A 14847-nucleotide genomic window follows, 5' to 3' on the forward strand; every position below is an offset into this window, starting at 1 on the left:
TAGTAAGTTTGCAGATGGCACGAAAGTGGATGGCATTGTGGATAGTGAAGATGGTTATCTAAAATTACAGCACGATCATGATTAGTTGGGCTAAGGAATGGTTAATGGAGTTTAATAGTGCAAGGTGTTGCATTTTGAGAAATCCTCCACAGTGAATTGCAGGGCTCTGGGGCGTGTTGTAGATTAGAAGGATCCAGGAGTACAGGTACATTGTTTCTTGGAAGTGTCATCACAGGTAGATAGGGTAGTCAAGAAGGCTTTCGGTATATTGGCCTTCATCCGTCAAAGTACTGAGTATAGAAGTTGCGATGTTTTGATATTGCTGTACAAGACATTGGTGAGGCCACATTTAAAGTATTATGTTCCGTTTTGGTCACCCTGCTATCAGAAGGATTTGTTAAGCTGGAAAGAATGCAGAGAAGATTTATGAGGATGTTGCTGGGACTTGAGGGCCTGAGCTATAGGAAAGGTAAGGCAGGCTATGACTTCATTGCTTCAGCACAGGAGATTGAGGAATCATTTTATGGAGATGTATAAGATCATGAAGGGAATAGATAGGGTGAATGCACAGTTTTTTACCCAGAGTGGGAGAATCAAGAAGCAGAGGACATTAGTTAAGGTGTGAGGGGAAAAATTTAATAGGAACCTGAGGAGCAACTTTTTCACACAGAGGGTGGTGGGAATATGGAATAAGCTGCCAGAGGAGGTAATTCAGGCAGGTACTATAACAACATTCAAAAGAGATTTGGACAGGTACATGGATAGAAAATATTTAGAGGGATATGGGGCAAATGCGGGCAGGTGGGACTAGAATAGATGTGCATTTTGATCAGCATGGGTTGGTTGGGCCAAAGGGCATGCTGTTCGACTCCTCTCATGCCATCAAACTAATAGAACAACTTTGGTTTAGTGAGAAATTTTGATACCATGCTAGGAGTACCACAAACGGTGTCTCATAGAGTGGCAACCGTGTGACCCTACAACACTATGCACATTATGCAGTGACTCCACCAACTGAACAAGCCAAGCCTCAACACTTTGAGACATAATGGACTATTGAGCAATTCTCCATATAAAGCAATTACCTTTCTCCAGTGGTTAACTCTCATAGCCATCCCATCCGTCACAAATCCTCGTCACTGGCATATAGATCAAGAAATTATTTTGTGTGCTGAATGCAATGATGATTAAGGGCTGTAACTTAATGTGAGCCACGTACTTGACTAAACTATTTGGGCACAACTACAACACTGCCATCTACTAGAAATGCAGAGATTGCCAAAAGTATGTCTATCCAATCAATTATCCTTCATCAGGTTTATCTGAATCATCAGCAAAGCAATGAAAAATTCACCAAGATTGCTAACAAATAATACTTAACAAGTAGTTCTCCCTAATGGTCAGTTTGAGTTCTACTGGAGAACTTTCCAGGCTGCATTACAACTGTAGTTCAAACAAATGCACAACGATGGGTACTTGATGTCCAGTACAAATTCATTGCTGCACCAATCCAAGACTCTGTAACTCTTTATTAAATCCCAGAGATGAGGTGAGGTGAACATTATGACCCACGACATTTGGCTATATTGCATCGTGATGCATTGTGGATCCCAAATAAATCGGGACTATTGAACATCAGGAGAAATCTCTTGAATGTCTGAGTATGTGCTCGGCACAAAGGAAGATGGCTGGAATCATTGGATGCCAATCATTTCAGCTCAGGGGATCCATAAACATTGCTCTGATCCCATCTACTCATTGGCTTTTTCAACACCTCTCTTCATCATCAAGTTAGATGGGAACTTAGTTTTGGCCACAGTGTCACTAATAATGAAACAGTCCATATTCAAACACATTAAACCCTGGAAAGACCCAGTCACAGTACATTCAACGTGGTGTTGCATACAAATGACCGCCAGCAAGAGAGGCCATAACCATGACCATGACTTTCAGCTGCCTTACCATCACCGGGTAACATCTGAGTAGTATCAATTGAGAAATAAACATAGGACTGGGTTACTAGAACCTAAATGATTAAAAGAGGTGAGTATTAATATGAATTATATTCCATTGAAATGCAGAAAATTGGGGGCGAATTAATCAAAGAATTAAATTCATCTGGAATATGTAGATCAAGGAAACACAACCATAACATTAGAGAGACCATTTCAGAAGGAACTCAGGAAATAATTTCAATAAAAGGAAAGTAGAAAAGCTGGATACTGTCTGTTCTGGAAGATGTAGAACAATATTTTTTTTGTGAGGTAAGATTTTTAGTGATAATAATAAATAATAAAATAAATTAAATGTGAATGAGGTATAAATTGGCCACCATGTAAATGTCTGTGAAATCAAATTCAAGTAATTCGCGTAGACTGATCCTCTTTCACTTTTCCTCATTAAGAACACTTTAACAAATTCATAACAGACATGGACAATACAATTCACCAAAAGTCAATGGAAAATATGGACATGTATCTTTTTCATCCAGAGGTGATTTCAGTCTGGAATGCATTGCCTGAAAAGGTGGTTCTCACAAAATTCTCACAAATATTTAGAAGCATCAGGGCAAACACTTGATTTGCTAAAGGATACTAGACTATGGACCATGTACTGATAAATGGGATTAGTGTAGATAGGTGCTCAATAGTCAGCTTGGTTATGGTGGGCTGAATGAGCTCGCTCTCTGCTATATGACTGACTTTATAGAAACATAGAAACATAGAAAATAGGTGCAGGAGTAGGCCATTCGGCCCTTTGAGCCTGCACCGCCATTCGATATGATCATGGCTGATCATCCAACTCAGTATCCCGTACCTGCCTTCTTTCCATACCCCCTGATCCCTTTAGCCACAAGGGCCACATCTAACTCCCTCTTAAATATAGCCAATGAACTGGCCTCAACTACCTTCCGTGGAAGAGAATTCCACAGATTCACCACTCTCTGTGTAAAAAATTACTCTAAAAACAAAGGGCCCCATCCAAAAAGATCATGAATAGACTTTGACGTCCACTTTCCCACCTGATTCCGATATCTCTTGACTAAACTGGGTTCCAAAAATCTTTACACACACATATGGTTGCGGTGAATTTTCAGTACCCTGGCATGGAAAATTCTGACGGTTCCAACCCTTTGGGTGAAAAAACGTACAACAATCTTTTACGCAGCATCTTGTCAAATGCCTCTTGAGAATCTAAATAGGCTACATCCATTTGTTCCCCTTTGTGTCCTTGTAAGTCACATCCTCAAAAATTCTAATGAATTATCAAAAATGATTTTGTGAATCCTTGATGGCTCTGCCCATTTATTCTTTGTTTTTGTAACTGTTTCATCTTCATTTCCTTTATAATGCTTTATAATGCTTTATAATAGTTTATATTATTTTCCTGAGAATTAATATGATGGGTAATAAATCAGTATTCCTTGATCTTATGTGGATCATACTTCTGAAATTTCCATCCCAACATCCTTGTGGGAACGCCTTCACCACACAGACTACAACAGTTCATAAAGACAGCTTCACAAGGGCTACTGCGACAGGCAATGACTTTACCAAAGATATTCAAAATGCAGATATGAATATAATAGGTGAAAGACGGTCTGACACATGGACATTTTGTTTTTTTTATTGATCTGTTACATCCTTTCTATTTTGCAATTTCAAGCCACTCTCACTGTGAAGAATATGGATGTGTGAGAACTGAAAGGGGTTGAAGGAGCAAAGTAGTTCCCATTTAATAAGTGCTAATAAGTGTAATCAGTGATTCTTTTAAATTTTATGTTACCTTCCCAACATATTTTAACCCATTTCTTGTTATATTTCCCAGCTTGTTCTCTTCCTGAGCATAACTAAGAACCATTTATATCTGCCAATGCTTTTTCCTAATTGTAAAGTATCATACATTGAATGGATTTGAAAAGTTAATAGCCTTTATTTAAAAAAGGTTAAAACCTTTATTTATTATCATTCTCATCTTCCACTAAAACATAATTATATGTGTTGGATCTCAGTGACAATATTTATTTTTGGCCTCTCTGCAATCATCTGCCAATGACCCCCTTCTCCCCCCCTTTGATACTTGAATTTCAATTCACAGCTTGGATTGTTCTAACATTTGTGTTCATTCTCACATGTATATGCTACATGTGACTCTCACTACTGTGGTCTAAAATCCTGTTTTAAAAGGATATCTATAATACCAATGACCAAGAAGACCAAGTTGACATGCCTTAATAATAATAATAATAAATTTTATTTGTGGGCGCCTTTCAAAAGTCTCAAGGACACCTTACAGAATTTAACAAGAGTAAAAAACATACAATCGGAGTAAAATAAATAATAAAGACATCACCAATACACAAATTAAAGACAGAATTCGATCCAAAGACAAAAAAAATCAAAAACACAATGTGAAGAGAGAGCAGCGGCAGCTAAACCGCGCCAGCGTACACTCTCCCTTCCGACAGCCATCTTGGACACAAACTAAAATAATCACTTACACACAAAAATCATCCCCCCACAATGGTCACCACTGTGGGGGAAGGCACAATGTCCAGTCCCCAACCCCAGTTCTCCCAAAGTCATGCCTATTGAGGCCGCCGTTATTGCCTCTACAGAGGCCCGATGTTCCTGGCCGTTCTCGCCGGGTGCTGTTGCCCCGGCGTCGGGAGAGTCCTCTCAGCGGCTGGGCCACCAGGAACGGCCGCTTCCTTACCGGAGACCGCGGCTTCCGTAGCCGACAAGGCCGCGCCGGTTTGGAGCTCCCAGGCTCCCGATGTTGAAGTCGGCACCGCCCGTTCCGCTCCGCAGCCCGGAGGTGTTGAACTCGGCGGTCACAGCTCACCGGAGCCCCAGCGCGTCGATCCAGCGCGGCGACACAGGCAAGGCATCGCCCGCTCCGCTCCGATAGCGCTCCAGCGCTGTGCCGCCACCGAAGACGAGGTGCTGGGCGGTCCCCGCCAGGAAACGGCGCTCCACGCCAGCTGGTAGGCCAAGAGGACGGGTCGACGGGGCAGCCCGGAGAAAAACCTGCCTCACCGACCAGGTAGGGACCTAGAAATATAGTTACCCCCTTTCCCCCACATTAAAAAGTCTATTTCTCCCACAAACAAAACACAGGACTCACTAGAACTACAAAAAAAAGTGAATTAAACGGACGGCTGCTGGTTAGCAGCCGTTCCCCAAGATGGCTCCTCCTCCATTTTGTGACTACTTGACTGGTGGTAATCATATCCGTTGTGATGAAGTGCATTGAGAGGTTGATTATGACACATATTAGCTTCTGCCACTGTAAGGACCTGAACCCACTGCAATTCAGCTAACGCCACAACAGATTCAACTGCACATGTGCTCTCTCCAGCTCTCCACTCTGCACTGGACCACTTGGTTAATAAGAGCTTGTACGTCAGGTTGTTCTTCATTGACTACATAATTGTTTAACACCATCATCCCGTCTAAACATATTATCAAACTCAGGGTACTGGGTCTCTGCTTAGCGCTGTGCAATTGGATCTTCGACTTCCTCATTGACTGATTAAAATCAATACGAATTGGCCAGAAAAATTCCTCCTCGATGACCATCAGCACAGGGGCACCTCAAGGCTGTGTTCTCATTCCCTTGCTCTATTTTTTCTCTGCTCATGACTGTGCACACCCACCTCCATCACCAACTTTAAATTTGCCAACGATACCACTGATGTTGGATGAATAACAGGTAACCGTGGGTCAATGTACAGGACAGAGATTGATAATCTGACTAAATAATGCTCGAACAACAATCATGCTCTCAACGCCACCAACCAACGGGAAGATGGTACAAGAACCTGAGATCCATGAGGTCCAGGTTCAAGAACGGTTTCTTCACATCAACTATCAGGATCATGAAATACACTGCACAACCCTAACCACAACCTTACCCAAGCATTGATCTACTATGGATTTTGCTTTGGTTGCACCACGCACTTTAGTTTACATTATTATGGTCTAGTTGCATAGAATCACTGATAATTCATTGTATTATTGTATATTTATTTGTTGTAGTATTGCATTAATAAGCTTGTAAGGCTATAGCAAGTAAGAATGTCATTGTTCCATTCCCATTGCATATGACAATAAAACACTCTTGACTTGATTCATAACTTAATGATATTGATCCTTACCTAAGATAGACACAGAGTGCTGGAGTAACTCAGCTGGTTCGGCAGCATCATGGAAGAAAAAGGATGGGTGATATTTCAGGCCGGGACCCTTCTGCAAACTCCTTACCTAACCATTGTCTCTCTTGACTATTCATCTGTCTCTGTTGTCAGGCTATTGTAGAACACAGAGTACTGGATGACCAGTCATCTCATCTGACAAAATATTGTGAAGATCATTATCTTCAGTATCTGTCACAAATTACCTCTCCAACATATTGACTCCATCACTCTCCCTGGCAACTGTGTGAAATCTTGGTGTCATATTTGATGTGCTATAAAACATTCCAACTTAACCATGACCTTTTTAACCTCAATAACATTTACTGATTGACCTCATCTCACCTATGTGTGGTTGAAACTCTCATTATTATGAAGTCTTCCAAAACTCTGCTACAAAGTTTACTCACACACTCCTATTTGCCCAACATTGACATTAAAGTTCAAACTCTTTTCATCAAATCCCTCGATGAAATTTTCCCCAGAAAACTGGAATCTTTTCTGGCCCTGGGGTTCTTTGAGATACTTCTCCAATTTGGGTATAATAATCATCCTCAAATTGAAATGCCCCATAATTTCCAACGTCTTAAACTAGAGGATTCTCTCCATCCCCCAATCTCCATATATTTGCCATTTTTTTCTTTAAAGCTACTTTTTAAACTATTTCTTTGGCATACGTTTTGGAACCTGCACTTAGGTTTTTTTTAGGTTTAGGTTTATTATTATTATTTATTATGTGTACCGAGCTATGGTGAAAAGCTTTGTTTTGCATGCCTACTAAACAGATCAGGTGTACAAAACATAAATACAAAAAAGTTAAACTCAAGTACAATAGAGCAAAGAGGAAGATACAGAACAAAGAACATAGTTCTCAGCATTGTTGCGTGTCAGTTCCATGGACAAATTCCAATGTCAACAATAGTGGAGAGATAAATTGGACAGTATCCCAACTTTTGGAAGGGCCGTTCAGAAGCCTGATAACAGAGGGGAAGAAGTTAGAAACATAGAAAATAGGTGCAGGAGTAGGCCATTCGGCCCTTCGAGCCTGCACCGGTGTTGAGTGCCTCAGTCAGTCTCTCCAAGATGGGGGGAGTGAGAGGGTCACGTCTCTCAGTCTCCGTTCTTTGTTAGTAATTTCAAGCCTCTGCACCGTCTGCCAACAGGTGCAGGGAAAGGATGACTGGACTGGGTCAAGTCTTTGCTAATGTTCGCTGCTTTTCCCGAGGCAGCGTAAAATGTAGGCGCTATATGTTTTCAATTGGCATCGTTTTACTAATGTTCCTGAGCTGAGTCTTGGATTTTAAGCCATGTCACATGCTTTATGTAAAGTTCTTAGTGTTGCTGTTTCTATCAAGCTGTATCACGATGTATATGGCATACAAGTGTGAATGAGAGAAATATGTTGCTTTGGCTTCTTCTATATGTGGAACAAGATGAAAAATAAATCTCTTTGTATTAAACAATCATATGAACATCTATCTATATTACTAAAAGTCTGATCTTGACCACTTCCTGTTGTTTTGTATATTGATTTTAGAAAAAAACGCTGCCACTTACGGCTGTGATTTTTGGCCATCTTATTCAGAGTCCCCCTCTGCTGCATAGGACAAGAGGATTTTCCCATCAATGAAAAATAAAAGAGTTATTAGTGCTCAAAAAATGTTGAGATTCTCTCTCCTGAAGGCCACGCCCCTTCCGGAGGGACTATAAAACCAGGAAGTGTTGAGTGCCTCAGTCAGTCTCTGCAAGATGGGGCAGTGAGAGGGTCGCATCTCTCAGTCTGAGCTGTGACTAACACATGCCTACTAAACTGTGAATGGTTTTACTGACCTGTCAGTGCCCTTAATGTGGTTTGAAAATATAGTTTGGAAATGCAAAAGCTGTGTTGCCTTTGGTTTGGTAATGCTAAAGCTGTGTTGCCTTTGGTTTGGAAATGTTAAAGCTGTGTTGCCTTTGGTTTGGAAATGCTAAAGCTGTGTTGCCTTTGGTTTGGAAATGCTAAAGCTATGTTGCCTTTGGTTTGGAATTGCTAAAGCTGTGTTGCCTAATTAAAGTTGCCTTGCCTAATTAAAGTTGCCTTGCCTTCTATATAATTAAAAATCTAATCTTCACCACTTCCTGTTTGCGCTTTATAATGATTTTAGAAAAGAACGCTACCACGTACGGTTATTTTTGGCCATCTTACTCAGAGTCCCCCTCCGCTCATCAGGTGCCGAGGATTTTTCCCATCAATGTAAAATAAAAGAGTTATTAATGTTTTAAAATGTTGAGATTCTCTGTCCTGTCAATTAATCCATGAATGCCACGCCCATCGGTGGGAGGGGGAGGGACTATAAAACCCAAAAGTGTGAGCGTGGCTCAGTCTCTGCAAGATGGAGGAGGGAGAGGTCACAACTCGCTGTCTTTAGTGGCCTTGCACCCTGCTTGAAATGGTATGAAACTGCACTTGAATTTGGTGGCCTTGCACCCTGCTTGAAATTTAATTTCAAGGAAGAGCCGTGAGTCAACTGTCAGCCCACCAGCCGTGATTGAGTGAGCTGCGAGCACAACAGGCTTGAATGACTGAGCCGCCAGCCCATGAATTCATTCAGCCTATAATGTCCGTACTAGCCCTCTGGAAACCAGTCCCTTCCGCCAACAACACCCATACTAGTGCTCCAGAACCCCCCCCCCCCCCCCCCCCACTGGCCACCAATATTGGAATTGGTGGAGAGGTGGAATATTGCATTGGGGGACCAGCCCTCCCATGTGAACATGGGACCCGACGGGTCCCACTTAGCCTAGTAAGAAATAAATGCAGGATTAGGCCATTCTGCCTCTCATTCTTGTCAGGTATTCTACAAGATCGGGATTGATCTTCTACCATATATTCCTTGATTTCTTTTATTCTCCAAACAATAATTCATTTTGCCTTGAATTTACCGACAACCATTCCAAAGATTAACTGCCCACTGCGAGAAGAGATTTCTTTGTCGTTCCTTCCTGAATGGCCAACCACTTTTCTTCAGGATTGTGACCCCTAACTGCTGATGGCCAATGATGAACTTAAGAATTTTATATGTTTTACTGAGACCCCCTTTGACTAGACCCGTACAAAATATCTCGGGGGCAATCTCATCAGGAACCTGTCAGAAGTCTTAACTTTGTGCATGAATCCTCTTTCATTGAAGTCCAGCACATTGTTTGCTTTTTTAATTGGTTGCTGTACCTGCAAGCTATCTTTCAGTGATTTGTGTACAAAGATAACGAGGTCCCTATGAAAAAAATACTGGAGTAACTCAGCGGGACAGGCAGCATCTCTGGAGAGAAGGAATGGGTGACATTTTGGGTCGAGACCTTTCTTCAGACTGTCATCAGGGGGGAGGGAGATCAGTCTGAAGAAGGGTCTCATCACAAAACCTCACCCATTACTTCTCTCCGGAGATGCTGCCTGTCCCGCTGAGTTACTCCAGTATTTTGTGTCTATCTTTGGTCCAAACTGAAAGTGATCTGTTTGTTCCTCTTCTCTGTGTTCTGTTATAAAATAAATTTTGAATATATTTGGCTACTGATATTGGCCCTATAGCTATATTTATTCAAGAAATAGAAATGTAAAATGATTATTTTAGTTTTTTAATCATGCTTCTTCTGTGGAAATTTATTTGGAAATTTTGGAAATTTATTTTAAAGTAACTCTTAATATGAATTTTATAAGTAGAATAATTTTTTTCAGCAAAACTTTGATTAATAACTATTCACAAGAATGACTATAAGTTATTATTTTTCCAATAATGGTGAGTTATTTAGCCAGCTTCATTCTCACCAAAAGCACACACTTGCTGAACTTTTATTCTTTCTATTCTATAATCAAACACAACAAAAATGTTATTGTATATATAATATGATTTAGAATCACACAACCAAATGAAGACTCTAGTGGATTACTCACAACTGCATTCTTGATTAACCACATGCATTAATGGTTAATGTTTTAAACAATGATGGTCTAAAACGTTATACAATTGAAAGCTCCCTACTATAATATAAACTGAAAAGAGTAAATGTTGGAATACTGAGTAGATCATGCAGCATCTTTGGAGAGACAAACGGTAGATGTCATTTCATTACTTGATATTTCTCTAACGAGATATGTTATTTCCTTTTTGTTATTAAATCACATTTGACATTATATGTAAAACAAAATACAAAATATATGATAAAATGTATGATAAAATATTTTATGCCCAATATAAATTGTGCACAATATGTTTCTGGGGGTTTCTGTTTTTGTGATTGGAATTCAATTTTTATGATTTCTGTTAGCCAATTTTGCATTGGCAAAGGGCCAAGGCTGGATTGTTAGGTTGCAGGCAAAGTGATAAAGCACAAGGTGTAGAAATAACAGCATCAAATGAGAGGGAGCCTTCTCATAAACCCGAGACATTCAAAAATGGAACCTTTGCCAGCAACTTTCTGGGGATGACCATGAACTAGAAATTCAACTAGAATAACTACACAAATGCCGTGACTAATGGACAGTTCTGATGTTGAGTATTTTGCAGTAAGTGGCATGCTTTTTGATTCTCAATGGCTGCCTACCATCTAGAATGCTCATCGGGAGTGTAATGATTTGTCCAGATGGCTACAGCAGCAACAATACTCCAGTACTTCACCGATATCTAGGTTAAAGTAATCCACAAGAGCAGCAACTCATCCATAAATGTATACTTCCACCTTGGGCTAAAATATGTTCTCTCTTGAGACTGAACTGCAATAACTCAACAGTACTTCCCAAACCTGTTTCCTCCATTACTTAAAAAAAAAGCAAAAGTGACAGCTATGCGGCGATACACCCCTTAAAGTTTACCTCAAAATCATACATCACTGAAACTTAGTGTTTCACTGTTTGTTCATTTTGAGTAACTCCAAAACCAGGGTGTCCTTATCTAACAGCTTTATGAGAGTTCCTTCACTACACGGGACAGGTGCCTACTGGCAGCGCACTGTCATTCTCTTAGGGTAATTTTGAAGAATAAAAAGCAACCTTACCATGTGTTCATGTCTAAAGAGTGGTAAATATAGTAATAGATACAAATTTGATTCTTGAAATGACTATTGAAATAGCTTTAATATTATTCATTGCTCTGAAGCAGAGCTTCAATCAAGATTGTATACAATGACAAATATTTACAACACAAGTAACAGTCTAAGGTTAAAGTGTAACACTGATTTTAAGTTCCTGTATTTTCTTGAACACACAAGAACACAGTGGCTTTGGTTTCAATTTGTGTTTTGCAGTTGCAGCAAGTTGCTGGCTGGATTTGCAGTCTTTGTTCAGTCTTGAAGTCTTGCCTTGATGGTTCCCTTGGCATCAACCAGTGAAACATAGGTCAGTTGTTGGTGCCAGGGGAACAATCAAGGCAATTAGTGATGGGTGGCCTGAGAGATGAGTTTGTGCAGAAAGGGGCAGTCTCTCCTATGATGGGGGAATGGTGACAATATGGGTCCAGAGCGCATTATTATAAGAGGGAGAGTGAAACTAAGTCAAGGGCAGCATATGATTCTGAGCGATGCCTAAAGGAATGAAAAAACACGTAGAAAATGAAGGGAGAAATGCAGAGGGAGCATGAATAAATGTTCAAAGAAAATGATAACAAAGAGAAAGGAAAATAAAATTGCCAATTTACTTTAAGATGAAAGAGAAGTGTGAATATATAGAGATGGGTAACATTTATGAAGAAAAACAAAATAGAATAAGGTAAATGCAGTGAGAAGTTCAGGACAAACATAAAACAGAGAAAATAGAAAACTAATTATATAATAAACAGAAAATGGGAAAATGAAAAAATATATAAGAAAGAGAAAATGTGAGTGTGTGTTGCGTGAGAGAGAGGCGGGAGTGGGAGAGGGAGGACGACAAAGAAGATAAGGATATGAAAGTAAAAAGTCTGGAATTATAAATGGAGAGATAGAGAAATTGTACAAATAATCAGTATGGTGGAAAAGCTTATGATAATGCAGAGTATAAAAAAGAGGACATGTGGAAAGAAGTAAAGCGATAAAATAGGGACAATGAGAAAAGGTACAGAATGTGGATAGAAAAAAGAATGAGGAGAATGTCAATGGGGAAGGGGAGCTTGGGGGGGGGGTAACAGGGAGAGACAATCAGGAAAGAAACTAAATGCAAACCTGAGAGGCAAAGTGTTCATATAAGGGAGGAGAAAGGGTAAATAATGCAGGGAGAGAGATGAGAAAGGAACTCAACATTAGCAAAAGAAAACGAGGAAATTTATACTCCAGATGGAGAAAGGATCTGGAGAAAGAGGAAAAAGAATAGCAACAAAAAAAGTGTGAAATTTTGTAGTTGGAGAATGAGGATGCTGAGGGATGAGAGAAACATCAAAGGAAAGTGACAGAATCGTGTGACGGGGGTCGAGGAAGTTCTAAGGTTGTTATGATCTACACTGGGGAAAATGAAAATTATGATAAGTAGACAGAAGATAAAATAAATAAAATCACATAGAAATATGAGACAAGTCAACATTGAGGTAGGATGTGATTAACAGGTAAGTAGGAAATAAAACCCGTTGATAAGAGGAGGGGGGATTTAAACTGAATAATAATAAAAATAAATAAAAAGGTGAAAGAATGCTGACGTAAAGCGAATGAAATAAGTCCGGAGAAGGAAGAAGAATATGAAAGAGTGTCAGAATGAAAGAAGGGAGGAGGTGGACAAAAAGGGAGGCTGCTGGTTAAAAACGGTGCACACAAAAGATTGAGAAAAAGGGAAAGGCGAGAGTGAGAAAGATCAGAGCGGCAGCATTTCAGTCACCAAGTCAAGCGTTAAGGAGCGTGTACTTAAACATTTCCTAACCACTCAATTTTCATCGACCAACCACTGTATTTAGTATTCTCCCCTAGTCGGTACAAACACGCCTCACTAAGTACTTTAGAGGCAATTTCATCGATTTTCTTTAACAAATAAAAATAACGATTGTACAGCAACAGTTCGAATTTACATTGTCAGAATTTGATAGTCGCCATTTAGTGGGATTTTTTGAAGAAAAAAATGGAGACCTGAAACAATAGTGTGAGAGCCTGACACAGACATGGCCAAAGCAGCGATTAGCTTGATTCTGCAAAGCAAATATAAATCTGAAATGTGTTTCCATTTCATCACAGAACATTGTTCAAAGATATTTAGAGAGCGTCGTGGTCTTAAACAAACAAGGTGCTAAAATATCGTGGCAACTGTTTTTTTTTTTCTTAAGAGACACCAAAATAATTTATACCGCTATACAAATTAAAATCTGTTATAAATATCAGAGGTTATTATTCGGTTGTAGATCATATTACAAAAGCGCGCAAACGAATAGAATGCATTGTAGATTGTTTGCGCAAATAATGCGAAAATGGTAATTTATTTATATTTAATTTTGTAGCGTTTTAAGGGTGACACAAATACACAATCGAACGTTTAAAATGTTGGTGTATGTAATATTTAAATAGGCATCATTAATTAAGACAAGATCGCAAATGAATGCCGTACTTGTGAAGTTTGGAATGAATGCAAGTTAATTATACACCTTTGATCAATGGACTAAGTGAAGTATTGTATTTGTTTCTTTTTCACATGAAATAACCCTTTTTTCGTTGTGGGAGGAAATGTTTAGTTGTAAATGATATGTCACATTTAAACGCTTTGATAGATTTCCGTTTATCGAATCGATCCCAAACCAGATCAATTGGATAACGGTAGTGTTTTACATAGGCTACATCTAGTCTATATTACTCGATTAAAGATTATTTAACGATTTGCTAGTCTGAGGATTTAATTTGTTTTCTTTCGAAATCTCAGGAAATCAGAAGGTATGGCTGTAAATGCTTTCAAGGTTTTTACAGATATTAACAAAAAATATACAGTGATATTAAATACAGAAAGATCAATGCACTAATATATATGTCTGCTATGAATTAGACGCAGTTAAATACAAACGTTCCATGCAGAATCGCGGGAAATACAGGCGTGAATTATTTGCGTTATAAAATATGATTGCGGAATATTAAATTAAAGTCAGATAACTCCGCATTCAGAGAGGCAGCACTCAGTACCGAATTTATTTATCACATTTTTCTACTGGGCCTGCAGCGCTGGACACTTTGGGCATGTCAGCCTTTTAAATCCGTGGCTTTTTGCAAACGTGTTTTAGTTCGTTTTCAATGACGGTGTTCAAGAAAGAAAGGATCGATAAAATTCCAGAGGTAAAACAATCTTAAGATATGTTTTTTTTGTTTCCTTCAAAAGTTGAACAATTTGTGGTCTGAAAACGTAACGTTGCATTCTATTCATTTCGCGCTTCTTTTGCATTGGGTGCTGGAATTATCAAGGATAGAAAGTGAAATTTCTGCTGTTAAGTAATAGGAAACGGTGTATATATTTCTGTGTTTATAAACAATGGGCCGAACCCGGGAGGAGATGATGGTCAGCATGCTGTCAAAGTGATGACCTTTTAAGCCCCAGAGGGCGCCAGGCGTGTTCATCGTATACATTTCCCTTCAACAGAGAGAGAGAAAAAAAAGATCTGCTACATTGTGTACAAAATAAATCTCTAAAATCAAATTACAAAGACCAAGAGAATAAAGGATTGATAGAGCGGGAGATGAAACACAGG

General features: G+C 39.4%; 1 protein-coding gene and 1 long non-coding RNA gene across 2 annotated transcripts in view; one reads left to right on the forward strand and one right to left on the reverse strand.

Annotated features, from left to right (window-relative positions):
- LOC129696525 (zinc finger homeobox protein 4-like) overlaps positions 1-14847 on the forward strand; it is a 331645-nt gene that overhangs the window by 63036 nt on the left and 253762 nt on the right.
- Positions 1-14847, reverse strand: part of LOC129696526 (uncharacterized) — a 51285-nt gene that overhangs the window by 32543 nt on the left and 3895 nt on the right. The window lies entirely within an intron of this gene.

The sequence above is a fragment of the Leucoraja erinacea genome, chromosome 4 (genome assembly GCF_028641065.1).
Source record: "Leucoraja erinacea ecotype New England chromosome 4, Leri_hhj_1, whole genome shotgun sequence".
NCBI classification, from domain to species: domain Eukaryota; kingdom Metazoa; phylum Chordata; class Chondrichthyes; order Rajiformes; family Rajidae; genus Leucoraja; species Leucoraja erinaceus.